The sequence below is a fragment of the Siphateles boraxobius genome, unplaced genomic scaffold (assembly GCF_051911475.1).
Source record: "Siphateles boraxobius isolate OS27281-9 unplaced genomic scaffold, OSU_SipBor_1 87, whole genome shotgun sequence".
NCBI classification, from domain to species: domain Eukaryota; kingdom Metazoa; phylum Chordata; class Actinopteri; order Cypriniformes; family Leuciscidae; genus Siphateles; species Siphateles boraxobius.
In genome coordinates, this window is record NW_027509216.1 from 1,881,320 (window position 1) to 1,896,226 (window position 14,907).

Here is a 14,907-nt window from a genome sequence, read left to right on the forward strand (position 1 = left end):
AATAGTAATTTCTATAATAGTAATTTTTATAAGTGAATTGATGAATACAAGTTGATGTAAAATTAATGACTCCAACAGATGTGAGTTGCAAAATTTATCAAAGTAACTAAAAGGATGATTATGTTGTAATTAAACATTTTAAAAAGGTTTTAGATGATATAGAGACTAATCTCACATATGATTTACAATAACTGCAAAAGTATCACAAGCAGAGAGTGCTTGCCTCGTCAAACTTATAGTGTGAATCCTAATTGGAGATTGATAAACTCCAAGAGAAAACTAAAGTCAAATATTAAACTATGGTTGAGAACTTGACAATTAAAATTGAGATTGAGAAATGTGAAACGTTATTGTGTCACAGTGTCTGGTTTGTGTTCCCTGGGTTGCCACTAGAGGTCCTCGTTCTCACGGTGTCTTTCACGTTTGACTTCATTTCCCAGCATTCTGTCTGTCACTCATCAGTTCATTGCACTCAGCTGTTTCCCATCACCTTGTTAGTTTGAGTGTATATATACCCTGTCTGTTTTAGTGTTTGTCACGGAGTCGTTGTTATTCGTCACACCACTTTGGAGGTCTGTGTTCTTGCCTTTTATTGTTTTGATTCTTGTTTATGGATTGCCTTTTGGTTTTGACCCCTGCCTGGACTGGTTTTATGATTTTGGATTACCCGAATAAACTGCTATTGGATCTACCCCTGTTTCCTGTGTGTGGTATCGTGACAGAACGACTCCGTCACGATGAATAGATCCAGCAGTTCGGGATTCCATAACCCTTCTCCTGTGTATGGGGAAGGAAGGGGACCACAGAGAGGAGGTTCGCAGGTCGGGGAGGAAGCGCCTCGACTAAACATTTTTCAATGTTTTGGCTTATGGGCCCAGCAGACTGAGGAAGCAGCGGCGGCTAAGGCTTCAGCGAACTCGTCCATCAGAGATGGTGAGTCGTTTCTGGGGACTCGTCTGGCAAAGTTCTCCGGAACTCGGGGAGGTTGCAGGGGAGGAGGTGGTCGACAAATTCCACGACACCATCCTCCGCCTTTCCATTCTTCTGATCCGGAGCCGCCGGACTGGTCCAGTACAAGATTCTCACCGCTGGTTCCACCCCGCACAAAGTCATCATCGTGGGGCTCATCTACCACAAGGTCCTCACCACTGGTCCCGTCCAACTCAAGATCCTCGCCGCTGGTTCCGCCCAGCACAAGATCTTCGCCGCTGGTCCCGTCCATCTTAAAGCCCTCGCCACTGGTTTCGTCCAGCCCAAGGTCCTCCTCACCACTGGTCCTGTCCAGTCCAAAGTCCTCGCCCCTGGTCCCGTCTAGTACTGAGGCTGCAGCTCGCCATCAAGGACGGAGGAGGAGGAGAAGGGCCTCGTATCTCCCCAACAACCCGGTGGTCCCGAGTCCGGTGGTCTCAGTTCCGGTGGTCCCAGTGCCGGTGGTCCCGAGTCCAGTGGTCCCGAGTCAAGTGTCTGCTGTTCCTGAGCCTGAGCCAGTGTCTGCTGTTCCAGAGCCGGAGCCAGTGTCTGCTGTTCCAGAGCCAGAGCCAGTGCCTGTTCCAGAGCCGGAGCCTGTGTCTGCTGTACCTGAGCCGGAGCCAGAGCCAATGCCTGTTCCAGAGCCGGAGCCTGTGTCTGCTGTACCGGAGCCAGAGCCAGCGCCTGTTCCTGAACCAGTGTTTGTTTCTGTGTTTGTGTCTGTTCTTGTGGCTGTTACAGTTTTGGTGTCTGTTCCTGAGCCGGAGCCAGTGTGTGTTCCTGAGCCGGAGCCAGTGTGTGTTCCTGAGCCGGAGCCAGTGTCTGTTCCTGAGCCGGAGCCAGTGTCTGTTCCTGAGCCGGAGCCAGTGTCTGTTCCTGAGCCGGAGCCAGTGTCTGTTCCTGAGCCGGAGCCAGTGTCTGTTCCTGAGCCGGAGCCAGTGTCTGTTCCTGAGCCGGAGCCAGTGTCTGTTCCTGAGCCGGAGCCAGTGTCTGTTCCTGAGCCGGAGCCAGTGTCTGTTCCTGAGCCGGAGCCAGTGTCTGTTCCTGAGCCGGAGCCAGTGTCTGTTCCTGAGCCGGAGCCAGTGTCTGTTCCTGAGCCGGAGCCAGTGTCTGTTCCTGAGCCGGAGCCAGTGTCTGTTCCTGAGCCGGAGCCAGTGTCTGTTCCTGAGCCGGAGCCAGTGTCTGCTCCTGAGCCGGAGCCAGTGTCTGTTCCTGAGCCGGAGCCAGTGTCTGCTCCTGAGCCGGAGCCGCCCGAGGGGTCTTCACCGCCCTGGCCGCCCGAGGGGTCTTCACCGCCCTGGCCGCCCGAGGGGTCTTCACCGCCCTGGCCGCCCGAGGGGTCTTCACCGCCCTGGCCGCCCGAGGGGTCTTCACCGCCCTGGCCGCCCGAGGGGTCTTCACCGCCCTGGCCGCCCGAGGGGTCTTCACCGCCCTGGCCGCCCGAGGGGTCTTCACCGCCCTGGCCGCCCGAGGGGTCTTCACCGCCCTGGCCGCCCGAGGGGTCTTCACCGCCCTGGTCGCCCGAGGGGTCTTCACCGCCCTGGTCGCCCGAGGGGTCTTCACCGCCCTGGTCGCCCGAGGGGTCGTCTGCTTCGCCCTGGCCGCCCGATGGACTGTCTGCTTCGCCCTGGCCGCCCGATGGACTGTCAGCTTCGCCCTGGCCGCCCGATGGACTGTCACCTTCGCCCTGGCCGCCCGATGGACTGTCAGCTTCGCCCTGGCCGCCCGATGGACTGTCAGCTTCGCCCTGGCCGCCCGATGAACTGTCTGCTTCGCCCTGGCCGCCCGATGGACTGTCTGCTTCGCCCTGGCCACCCGATGGACTGTCTGCTTCGACCTGGCCGCCCGATGGACTGTCTGCTTTGACCTGGCCGCCCGATGGACTGTCTGCTTCGCCCTGGCCGCCCGATGGACCGTCTGCTTCGCCCTGGCCGCCGGCTAAACCATCACCCCCTGTTTCTGTTCCCTTCCATGGACCTGGCCCCCCATCCCTCCCCCTGATCCTCCACCGTTCCACCTCCCTCCTGGTCTCTTGTTTTGTTTGTTTTTTGTGGGTCTTGGAGCGTCTGGTAGCCGCTCCGTAGAGGGGGGGTTATGTCACAGTGTCTGGTTTGTGTTCCCTGGGTTGCCACTAGAGGTCCTCGTTCTCACGGTGTCTTTCACGTTTGACTTCATTTCCCAGCATTCTGTCTGTCACTCATCAGTTCATTGCACTCAGCTGTTTCCCATCACCTTGTTAGTTTGAGTGTATATATACCCTGTCTGTTTTAGTGTTTGTCACGGAGTCGTTGTTATTCGTCACACCACTTTGGAGGTCTGTGTTCTTGCCTTTTATTGTTTTGATTCTTGTTTATGGATTGCCTTTTGGTTTTGACCCCTGCCTGGACTGGTTTTATGATTTTGGATTACCCGAATAAACTGCTATTGGATCTACCCCTGTTTCCTGTGTGTGGTATCGTGACATATTGAGAACTAGAATAATTATTTTTATGTAAGAACAAATAAGCAGAAGCAGTACTAGATTAACAGTTGCTAAATGCTGATTAAACAAACAGCTTGAAAAGTTGACCATGAAAGAACTAGAAGCTGATGTTTTGCTTTCAAAAGATAAGGTTGTTATTGGCTGTAATGAAACAGTTTGCTTATCTGAATCTGATGTGTGCTCTGGCTGAAACTGCCAGTGCAACAGACTCAATCTGAGTGGAAATTTGTAATGCCTAAATTTCCTGAGGTGTGGGCAAAAGACAAATATTAATAATATGTTTATTTGAAACCGTATGTAATATCTGGCAAAGATGCCTTAAGCTGGGATAGAGTTAAAAGATGGTAGATAAAGTTAGACGTTCATGAGAGTGCAGTGTACCAGTCCCTCTCTCATTCAATGTCTCTCTCTCATTCAATGTCAGCTAAAAGCTGTTACCTGAGTCGGTGTCATAAGTGATAAGCTATTTGTAGTGACATCTTTGATTAGGTTATTTTAGGACCAGTAACTTCTTTGTCTGATCTTAGTCCCCACCATGAAACGGGGGCGGGGCCGACGGAAATGTACACTGAATGTACGGTTGTGATGTAAATCCACTGAGTAGCTAGGTTGCTGCTTTTAAGATAGTTAATGGATTTAAGTGATTAAATACTGTTGTTATTAACCTGTCTCCCTGTGAACACTATTAGGCAATCGGAATGGCTCTGGTGACTCTTGAACGTGCCTTTCCTAAGCTCCAGAAAACAGTTGAGTTCTGTTGAAGAAAACTGATTCTATTGGGAATGACTGGTCACCAGTGAGTACGTGTGTACGAGTGGCTACTCAATGACGGGATGATCTTCCTGGCCAGGGGACAGCCCAACACAGGGGGTCACGAACACTGGAAAACTCCGGATGGAGTTGTTATTTGTGAGAAAGGTATGACAGTTGAGCGCTGATTACTTGAGGCCACCGGGGTCAGCAGAGCATTGAGAGGTGAGATGCGCTGTGAGGTTAAAATTAACTTTACGGCAGTCTGACCCAGAAATGTGAGTTCCTCTATACCACTCACCAGAAACCGCATTGATTGTATGGCTTGTTTTTCATTGTGACAAGTGTCTGCAACTATGCCAGGGGACGACACCCTGAAGAGAAGAAAATTAAAGATAAATGATTAGCGGGAGTGGCCAGCTGATTCCATGAAGTGATTCCCATTAGTTGTTGTGGAGACAGTAATAAAACTTTTTGATGTCGGTTGCCTTACGGGCAAGGAAAATCATAGTGTTGATTTTGAACTAATATGTCTATAACATAGTTTTAACTCTTGAAGGTCGTTAGACATGGTGGTGGCTAAAGATGAAGACAGCTTTTGATTTAAGAAAAGTATGGATAACAAAGGTGAATGGTCAAAGATTATTGTAACAAATTTAATATGCTTTGAAACTGGTTAAGAGACCATGTAAAATTAGGTAGAAGCTACAGGAAAATGGGAAGTTTAAAATCGTATTTAAAATTTAAATCTTTTAGCAATAATATAAAGAAAAATGAACATTGAAAATGAACAGTTAACATATGTGTGTCTAGTATGAGTGCGTGTGATGGTGACAGCACTTTATGTCTTGTATGCATTAGTTTGGGGTACTATTATTTCCTGATTTTGAGGATATTGTGTCATTAACCTCTGGAATTAGTGTTTTATCATTACAGATGGGTTAAGTGAAATGACCAACTTTAAAAAAGTTGATAATTCTAAGTCAATCTGATGAAAAGACAATGCAGAACATGGGACGAGCTTTAATTGGAATGGTTCTCCAGCTCTGTCTGCTATTGGTAATTATGAATGCTTTTGTCATTTATGATATTGAACTGAATTACTCTCTGGATTAGTATTTTATATAAATTGGAATTGTAAAGAAGATTGCCATACATTCTGGGGTAAACCTCTTGTCTAAATTCAACTGAGGGTCTAAATTTAAATAGACAACTAGGTGGGATCATAAGGATAAACGTAGGAAAAAAAAAATATATATATATATATATGTATATATAGACTTGACGGCAGAGAGACAAAGTGACACATTGGCTAAGTCACTATCCAAATTATCCAGAGTGAGCTCCCTCATTTCTATTGAAAGGCCGGAGGGCGAACAAAGGAGGAGTGAATATAACTTCTAAAAAGAAAAGGTTTTGTTTCTCAATCCATTAAATGTATGTATGACATTAGATGTCTAAGAAAACTACAATTTAATAAAGGTAAAAAGAGAAAGCAGCTATATGGCTGTGGGCTGGGATTTGAGTAACATAATATTTTGGTTTCTGTAAAACTGTAAAGATAAGTGGGACTGAGACAATACTGATTATATTTTTTGGATCGTCAGACTAACCATTTGATAGAGCAATACTGTGAGAAGTAGTTAACGAGGGAACTTTAAGTGTCACTAGGCTGACAGTGGTGAGAGACTCAATGGAAGAGGAAAGTGATGCAGAAGGAACTGGCATGTAGGGAAATATGGAAATAGGAGAAGAAATATAGTAGATAAATGTATGTTATGAAAATAAAATTTCTGATAGAATCTATGGAACTATTTATTAACACCTGTTAAGTCAAATCAAGTTGAAATGGTATGAAAAATGATGTTTCAGATAAAAAAAAATAATAATAATAAAGGCATTGAGTATGATTAACAGGGATTAACGTGATATAAAGATAAGGAATGCATTTAGCAGAATGGGGAACAATTCTATATTTTAGGGGTAAAATAATGATTGAAATGATGATTTGAATTTGTTTTATTTTATTTCTATTTTTGAAAAGAGTAAAAAAAAAGTATAAGATGTTATATAATTAAGATGGTGATTGTAAACTGAAGGATGAATTCATGGAGAGACTTAAAGTGGATTATTATGGGTCTTATTTTTTTTTTTTATGTTGTTTATTTGCAGTTTGACAACCTTTGTGTTTTCAACCAGTGTTTTGAACCTTTTGGGTCTATAAAGGGGAGTAGTGAAAAGAATGGATTAACTATTCTTCTTAGTTCATTATAAAATGAATTGGAAATTATAAAAACTAGTGCATATTGTCACGGATCACAGAGGAATCAGACAAGATGGTAAGTTATCAGTGTTTATTTTGCAGAAGGATTGCGGTCGGAGATAACAGGTGAGAAGAAGTAACATAGAAAGTTCAATGAAGCTTAGCTGTGGTTTTAAGTCTCTCTCTTTCTTTCCCTCTCTTGCAGGTGGCGTGGCGATGGCTGGTACGGATGGGTTGATCCAAGATGAGTGAAGCGACGGTAAGTAGAAGGTAAGTGACCGGGAAGTCTGTGAGCCATGGAATGACGAGACCAGACAAGTGACTGCAGTGAAGGTGAGTGTTTTATAGTCCATATGGTTGATGGGACACAGGTGACGTTGATTAGTACTCAGGGGATAATGAACGGGGAAAAGTCTGGTTGGGTGAAAGGGAACGAGTGGGCGGAGATGGTGATCTGGATGATGTAACCCTGACAGTACCCCCCCCCCCCTCCCGAGGCGGCTCTTGACGCCTGAGACGGGCGCTGCCGGCGGCGGGGTCGACCACGACCCCTGGGAGCCAGACGATCCGGATGATCACTGTGGAACTGGGTGAGTAGCGTTGGATCCAAGATGTCATCTCGCAGGACCCAGGAACGTTCCTCTGGTCCGTAGTCCTCCCAGTCCACCAGGTACTCCAGCCGAGGACCTCGCCGCCGAGAATCCATGATAGAGCGGACTCGATAAATGGGCTCCTCTTCAACGGGAACGGGAGGAGGTACGTCAGTGGGAAGGTTATCTGAGGGAACAGGGGTGACAGGGTCAGTGAAGGGTTTAAGTAAGGAAACATGGAATGAAGGAGCAATCCTGAAATGAGGGGGAAGATTGAGCCTGTAGGTCACTTCGTTCAACTGCCTCTGGATGGTGAATGGTCCGATGAATCGAGGACTCAGCTTACGGCAAGGTAGACGGAGACGGATGTCTCGAGTCGACAACCACACCTTTTGACCTGGCTGATACTGAGGGGTGTCGAGTCGGTGACGGTCCGCTTGTTCCTTGTGTCTCCGTACTGCCTGCTGTAGATGCACATGAGCTGAGTCCCATACCCCCTCGCTCTGATGGAACCAGAAGTCGACAGCTGGAACCTCCGAGGGCTCACCCGACCAAGGAAAGAGTGGAGGCTGGTAACCAAGGATACACTGGAAGGGGGTGAGCCCGGTGGTGTTCTGCCGCAGAGAGTTTTGGGCATACTCAGCCCATGGGAGGTAACGGTTCCAGCTGTCCTGGTACTGATGGCAGTACGTCCGCAGGTAACGTCCAATCTCCTGAATCTTCCGCTCAGTCTGGCCGTTAGTCTGCGGATGGTAGCCTGAGGAAAGGCTGATGGTGACCCCGAGGAGTTTGAAGAAGGCTTGCCATACTCTTGAGATGAACTGAGGTCCCCGATCCGAGACGATATCCTCTGGGAGGCCGAAGTTCCTAAAGACGTTGTGGAATAGAGCTTCAGCTGCTTGTAACGCAGTGGGAAGACCAGGTAAGGGAATCAGCTTACAACCTTTAGAGAACCTGTCCACAACAACGAATACGCAGGTAAAGCCTTCTGAATTGGGTAGATCAGTCATGAAATCGACACCAATGTGTGACCATGGTCGCCTGGGAAGAGGTAACGGCACGAGCTTGCCTTCTGGGACTCTCCTCGGGGTGTTGGTGATGGCACAGACTGAACAACCGCGGATGAACCTGGAGACATCTCTGGAGATGGACGGCCACCAGTACCGTTGACTGAGGAGCGAGAGGGTACGCTTGCTACCCGGATGTCCAGAGCCCGGAAGGGAGTGAGCGGAGTCCAGAAGGGGAGTACGTAGATGTGGAGGTACGAAAATACGCCCTTCTGGACCTCCCGGCGGAGCGGGTTGACGTGTCAGTTCCTGGGCGATCTGTTGGTCAACCTCCCAGACGATTGGACTGAGGATTACGGCTGGAGGGAGGATAGGTTCGGGTTGAAGATCTTCAACAGAGGTGTGATGGAGTCGTGAAAGTGCATCAGCCTTGCAATTCTTACTCCCGGGACGATATGACACCACAAAGTTGAAGCGTGTGAAGAATAGAGCCCAGCGGGCTTGTCTAGGGTTCAGTCTTTTAGCCTCCCTTAAGTACTCCAAGTTGCGATGATCGGTGATTACTGTGAATTGATGGTTAGCTCCCTCCAGCCAGTGCCTCCACTCCTCAAGGGCCAGTTTGATGGCCAGCAGCTCTCGGTTACCGACGTCATAGTTCCGCTCCGCCGGGGCTAATTTCTTGGAGAAGAAGGCGCATGGAAGGAGTTTGGGTGGCTCACCCTGCCGCTGAGAGAGAACTGCTCCTACTCCAGTAGATGAGGCATCTACCTCTACCACAAACGGAAGGTCCGGGTTTGGATGAATGAGGATGGGAGCAGTGATGAAAGTTTCCTTTAAACGCTGGAAGGCCTGTACTGCGGAGGGAGATAGGGACAGAGACTTGGGCCGTCCCTTGAGGGAAGAAGTGAGGGGAGCACTGATATGACTGTAGTTCCGGATGAATCGTCTATAGAAGTTCGCGAACCCCAGGAATCGTTGCAGTTCCTTTACGGAGGAGGGTTGTGGCCAGTTCTGGATAGTTTCCACCTTCCTCTGGTCCATTTGGATGCCCTGTTGGTTGATGACATAACCCAGGAAGTGAACGGTAGAGGTGTGAAATTCGCACTTCTCCAGCTTCAGATATAACCTGTGTGCTCTCAGCTTCTCGAGGACCTGGATGACATGTTGATGGTGCTCAGACATAGAAGAAGAGTATATGAGTATATCATCAATGTAGACGATTACAAAACGGTTGAGGAACTCTCGAAGGACTTCATTCATATGACCTTGGAAGACGGCAGGAGCGTTGGACAGTCCGAAAGGCATGACCTGATACTCGTAGTGGCCCGAGGGGGTCACAAAGGCAGTTTTCCACTCATCTCCATGCCGGATTCGGATCAGATTATACGCACTTCTAAGGTCCAGTTTGGAGAAAATGCGTGCACCACGCAGCTGTTCCAGGGCGGCAGGTACCAGAGGAAGGGGATAGCTGAATTTGACAGTCTGAGAGTTAAGATGACGGTAATCGATACAGGGCCGCAAGCCTCCGTCCTTTTTGGCCACAAAGAAGAAGCTCGAAGCGGCAGGGGAGGTAGATGGTCGAATAAACTGCTGATGTAAAGCTTCCTTCACATACTCCTCCATGGCCTTCTGTTCCGGGATGGACAGAGGATATATACGACCTTTGCGAAGGGTGGCTCCGGGTAGCAAGTCGATGGCGCAGTCCCATGGCCGGTGTGGAGGTAGTTTGGTTGCCAGTTCCTTACTGAATACGTCCTGGAACGCCTGGTACTCCACTGGGATTTCGCCTTGAACTTGGACTTCAGTGCTTTCCACCGAAGTAGAACAGACAGGAACTCTAGTTTCCCCCGCGGGTGACTTGGAACGGGACGAAGAATGAACCTTCTGGATGGAACTGAGGCAGGATCTATGGCAATCTTCACCCCAACGGAGTACCTCTCCAGTTCCCCAGTGGAGTACTGGCTGATGTTGTACTAACCAGGGACGTCCCAGGATGATATCCGCGGTGGACTCCTCCAGCACCATAAGAGAAATTTCCTCAGAGTGTAAACAGCCGATACGAAGAGTTAGAGTGGGTGTATAATGGCGAATTCGACCACGACCTAATGGCTTGCCTTGTATGGTTTGGACGGGAAGATCTCGGCACAGACGGCGTCGCCGAATATTCAACTTTTGGAGAAACTGGGTGGATATGAAGTTCCCCGCAGACCCGGAGTCAATGAGGGCTTGCGCTGGGAGACAAACACAGGAGGTTAATACATGTACTCTGGTACGTGTGAGAGGCTCAATCTTCGGGGAGAGTTGAATGGCACTTACCGCCTGTCGCGGAGGTCGTACAGGGCAAGAACTGAGGAGATGCTTGTCGGAAGCACAGTATAGACAGAGGGAATGTTGAAATCTGCGCTGGCGTTCAGCTGTAGAAAGGTGGGTGGAGTCTACTTCCATTGGAACTGGTGCTGGAGGAGTGACTGAAGGCGCCGGAGGCGGAGAACTTACAGTGGGTACAAACCTATCACAAGCGGTGAGACGCTGGGCTGTACGGATTGTCTGCTGGATCAGATTCTCTAACCCCATGCTGTCCTCATACACCACCAACAGCTGGCGGACGTTGGAATTCAAACCATGACGAAATGCGGTGATCAGGGCGGTTTCATTCCAGCCGCTAGCTGCGGCTAGTGTGCGGAACTGAAGCGTATACGAACTCACTGAAGAATTTCCTTGACGGAGGTTATAGAGTTGGTCGTGAATGGACAGTTCAGATATTGTTTGCCCAAAACCTCTTTAAAGTGCTGTTTAAAACTTGAGAAGGATTTGACCACCGGGGCATCTGAATCCCACAATGACTGTGCCCATCGAAGTGCTTGACCAGATAACAGTGAGATAATGAAAGCCACCCGGGCGGTATCACTACGGAACTGATGCTCATTCATGGAGATATACAAGGATACCTGGAGAAGAAACCCACTGCAGTTCTCCGCCTCACCAGAGTAGGGCGCTGGCCGGGCCATGGGACTCGCAGAGGCAGTGAACGAAGCAGCGGGAGGTTGCGGAAGTGGAGGTGGTGGAAAGAGTGCCGCGGCGACCGGAGGATTAGCCGCTGAGGAATCCTCTTCTAAATCCGACTGATTCTGCATAATTACTCCTTTCTGTGGTCTGGTCTTCTGTCACGGATCACAGAGGAATCAGACAAGATGGTAAGTTATCAGTGTTTATTTTGCAGAAGGATTGCGGTCGGAGATAACAGGTGAGAAGAAGTAACATAGAAAGTTCAATGAAGCTTAGCTGTGGTTTTAAGTCTCTCTCTTTCTTTCCCTCTCTTGCAGGTGGCGTGGCGATGGCTGGTACGGATGGGTTGATCCAAGATGAGTGAAGCGACGGTAAGTAGAAGGTAAGTGATCGGGAAGTCTGTGAGCCATGGAATGACGAGACCAGACAAGTGACTGCAGTGAAGGTGAGTGTTTTATAGTCCATATGGTTGATGGGACACAGGTGACGGTGATTAGTACTCAGGGGATAATGAACGGGGAAAAGTCTGGTTGGGTGAAAGGGAACGAGTGGGCGGAGATGGTGATCTGGATGATGTAACCCTGACACATATATCCTGGTATTTATGATTAAATATGTACTTGTATTGTATCAGTTAATTTGATGATGAAACAAAATTAGCCAAGATGAATAATAGCTGTGTAAGACATGTAAAGACAGCTATGTCCAAAGGTTCTGGAGATCAATATTGTAGTATGTGGGATATGTTGTTGATATTAAGTCATTGAAGGAAAAAGATATTGTTTGTTTTATAAAAATTAACCTGACAGAGGAGCATGGGTCAGAAACCTAACATTTTGAAGCAGCCTCTTTATGGATAGACCAGATGTGGTGTTTAGGACTCCGCATTGGTCTAAAACGGGGGACTGAAGGGGGTGGATTGGAATCCACTGCTGCTTCAATGTATATGTAATGATTGATTATAATTAAGGTATTAATCAATATTTTTCCTTCTAAATATCAAATGAGTTGAATGACTTCTCTGGAGATTTTGCTTTATTTATATAAGTTACCATTGTGATTACTGAAATGTTCTTTTCATGTATTCTTTAATGTCTGTATTTGATATCTGAATGCAGTGCTTGCTTATTTAACACAGCTTCCAGAAATGAAATAGGGACTTGTTTTGTGTTTGAGAAAGGTCTTCAATGTGTTAAAACATATAGGGGTCATTGAAGCCAATAGTTTAAGGGGCCATTTCTTCGTTAAAGCCTTTCTTTCCAGTTAGACTAAAGTTTAGCTATCCTTCAGAGAAAGAACGCATTATCTTTATGTTTTGAGAGGACTCTCCTGTTTATAGTGAGAGCCTGGCCAAATCCAACCTTGGAAAAGCTGTGTGTCGGTGTGTGTGTTAGTCTTCTTGGTTACAGGTTAAGGAACCACTGGTATTATTGGAGATTGACTGAGTTGTTGTTCTGGACATACTGGTGCCCTGCAACCCAAATCTGCGACCTGGAAGGTCATGACGTGCCTTACTTCAGCTGCATAATCGATGGAGATATGCTTCACTCTATCTGTATATGTGTGGAAAATTACTGTGTTTATCTATTTCATAGCCAATGAGAATCATTCATCCTGTAAGCAATGACTTAGCTTAGACCTTGGAAATCGTATAACTGCTGTGATCTTTGTAACTGTAAGCGGGGCGGCCTACGAACTCCTGTGCGAGTATTGAAGCTGACTTCTGCTGATGAAACTGCAAACTATCTTCAGTAAATATTTTCTTTAATTTTTTATAATTCTGACTCTGGGTCTTCATTCTTCATATCTGGTTCTGGGTCTTTAACTGTACACCCCTTACAACTGTTACGGAGGCTTAAAAGTGTTGGCCTCGATAATTCGGCTGTGAGTTGGTTTAAAAATTATTCATCGGATAGAACTCAATGTGTAGATGTAGATAATTACACCTCATCCATGGTAATAGTCAGGAAGGGTGTCCCGCAAGGTTCTTTATTGGCACCACTTCTTTTTTCTATTTTTATTAATGAATTGGGGCAGGGAATACAATCGGCAAAGCTACATTTTTATGCTGACGATACAATTATTTACTCCACTGCATCCTGTGTGTCTCAGGCTATTGAAATTCTTAAGGATTCTTTTTATACTTTTCAGCTTACTTTGTTGAAACTAAAATTAGTTTTAAATGTAAATAAAACGAAGTATATTCTTTTTACACGTAGCCGTTCTATGTCTACTGTTATGCCTATTCTGACTATTGAGGGTTTACATATAGAAAGAGTACCAACTTATAAATATTTAGGAATATGGCTCGATGAGAAGTTAGCCTTTGATGTTCACATTAATTACTTGGTGAAAAGGCTTAAACCAAGACTGGGTTTTCTTTTTCGGGAAAAAAAAATGTTTTTCCTTTATAGCTAGAAAGAGAATAATACAGAGTACTATTTTACCTATTTTAGACTATGGTGATGTTGTTTACATGCATGCGTCTACATATTTATTGAAAAGGCTGGATGGTGTTTATCATGCTGCACTGCGTTTTATAACAAATTCTTGTTCACGTACTCATCATTGTTTGCTGCACAACTATTTGGGTTGGTCCTCTTTATATCAAAGAAGGAAATCCCATATGTTAGAATTTATTGTAAAGACATTGATGGGTAGACTTCCAAATTACATTACTAGTCTTCTATGTTTATGTAGAAAGAACTATAGCACTAGATCATCTAATGGGATTAAATTAGTAGTACCTAGGGTACATTCAGAGCATGGTAAATCGTCTTTCTCCTACTATGCTCCATGGCTGTGGAATGAATTTCAAGCTACTGTCCCTCCTGAAACAATTCCTCCTTTGAATGTATTTAAAAGTTTAATGCAGTATACAATGATTGAATCATGCTGTTGTTTTACTTGATTTATGATGAATGTTGTGCTCTGACTTTCTGGAATGTTTTATATGTGTTGTGTGTTTGTGTGTGATTTGTAGTGTGGCCATCTTGGCCAGGACTCCCTGGAGGAAGAGATATCTTTTAATCTCAATGGGACCTTCCTTGAAAAAAAATAAAGTAAATAAAATAAAATAAATGTTAAGTTGTGGTGTTGTTAGGATATTACTACAGAGCCTGTGACAGTTTCTCAGTGGAAGAACTGGGATCCAGGCCCACAGACGTCTGCAAAAAACTGCTTTAAAAACCTTTGAGATGCAGGCCTCACATGTTGGGGATCTTATTGTTTTTGTTTTCATGGCAAGTTGTGGTGTTGTTAGGATATTCCTCCAGAGCCTGTGACAGTTTCTCAGCGGAAAAACTGGGAACTGGGATCCAGGGCCAGAGACGTCTGCAAAAAACTGCTAGAAAAAACCTTAGAGATGGAGGTCTCACATGTTGGGGATCTCAAATTTTTAGTTTTTATGGCAAGTTGTGTTGTTATTTGGATATTCCTACAGAGTCTGTGACAGTTTCTCAGCGGAAGAACCGGGATCCAGGGTAAGAGACGTCTGCAAAAAACTGCGTTAAAATCCTTCGAGATGGAGGCCTCACATGTTGGGGATCTCGGTTGCTTTGTTTTCATGGCAAGTTGTGGTGTGGCTAGGATATTCCTACAGAGTCTGTGACAGTTTGTCAGTTTGCCAGGGTAAGTGACGTCTCCTCTCCTGGAGGAAAATACAAGTATTAGTGGTCTTGCTGTAAAATCTGGTAGAGGCGACAGCCAGGCTTGAGGGCAAGTCATCAGCAGACCTTCCCTGGTGGTCTAGTGGTTAGGATTCGGCGCTCTCACCGGCGCGGCCCGGGTTCGATTCCCGGTCAGGGAATGAGATTTAGCCCATCACCGGCGGTCGTGATT

General features: G+C 46.5%; 1 non-coding gene across 1 annotated transcript; it reads left to right on the top strand.

The window, feature by feature from the left end:
* Positions 1 to 14,803: 14,803 nt before the first annotated feature.
* Positions 14,804 to 14,875, top strand: trnae-cuc (transfer RNA glutamic acid (anticodon CUC)). The gene has a single exon. It is a non-coding gene; the product is annotated as a tRNA-Glu (tRNA).
* Positions 14,876 to 14,907: the final 32 nt, after the last annotated feature.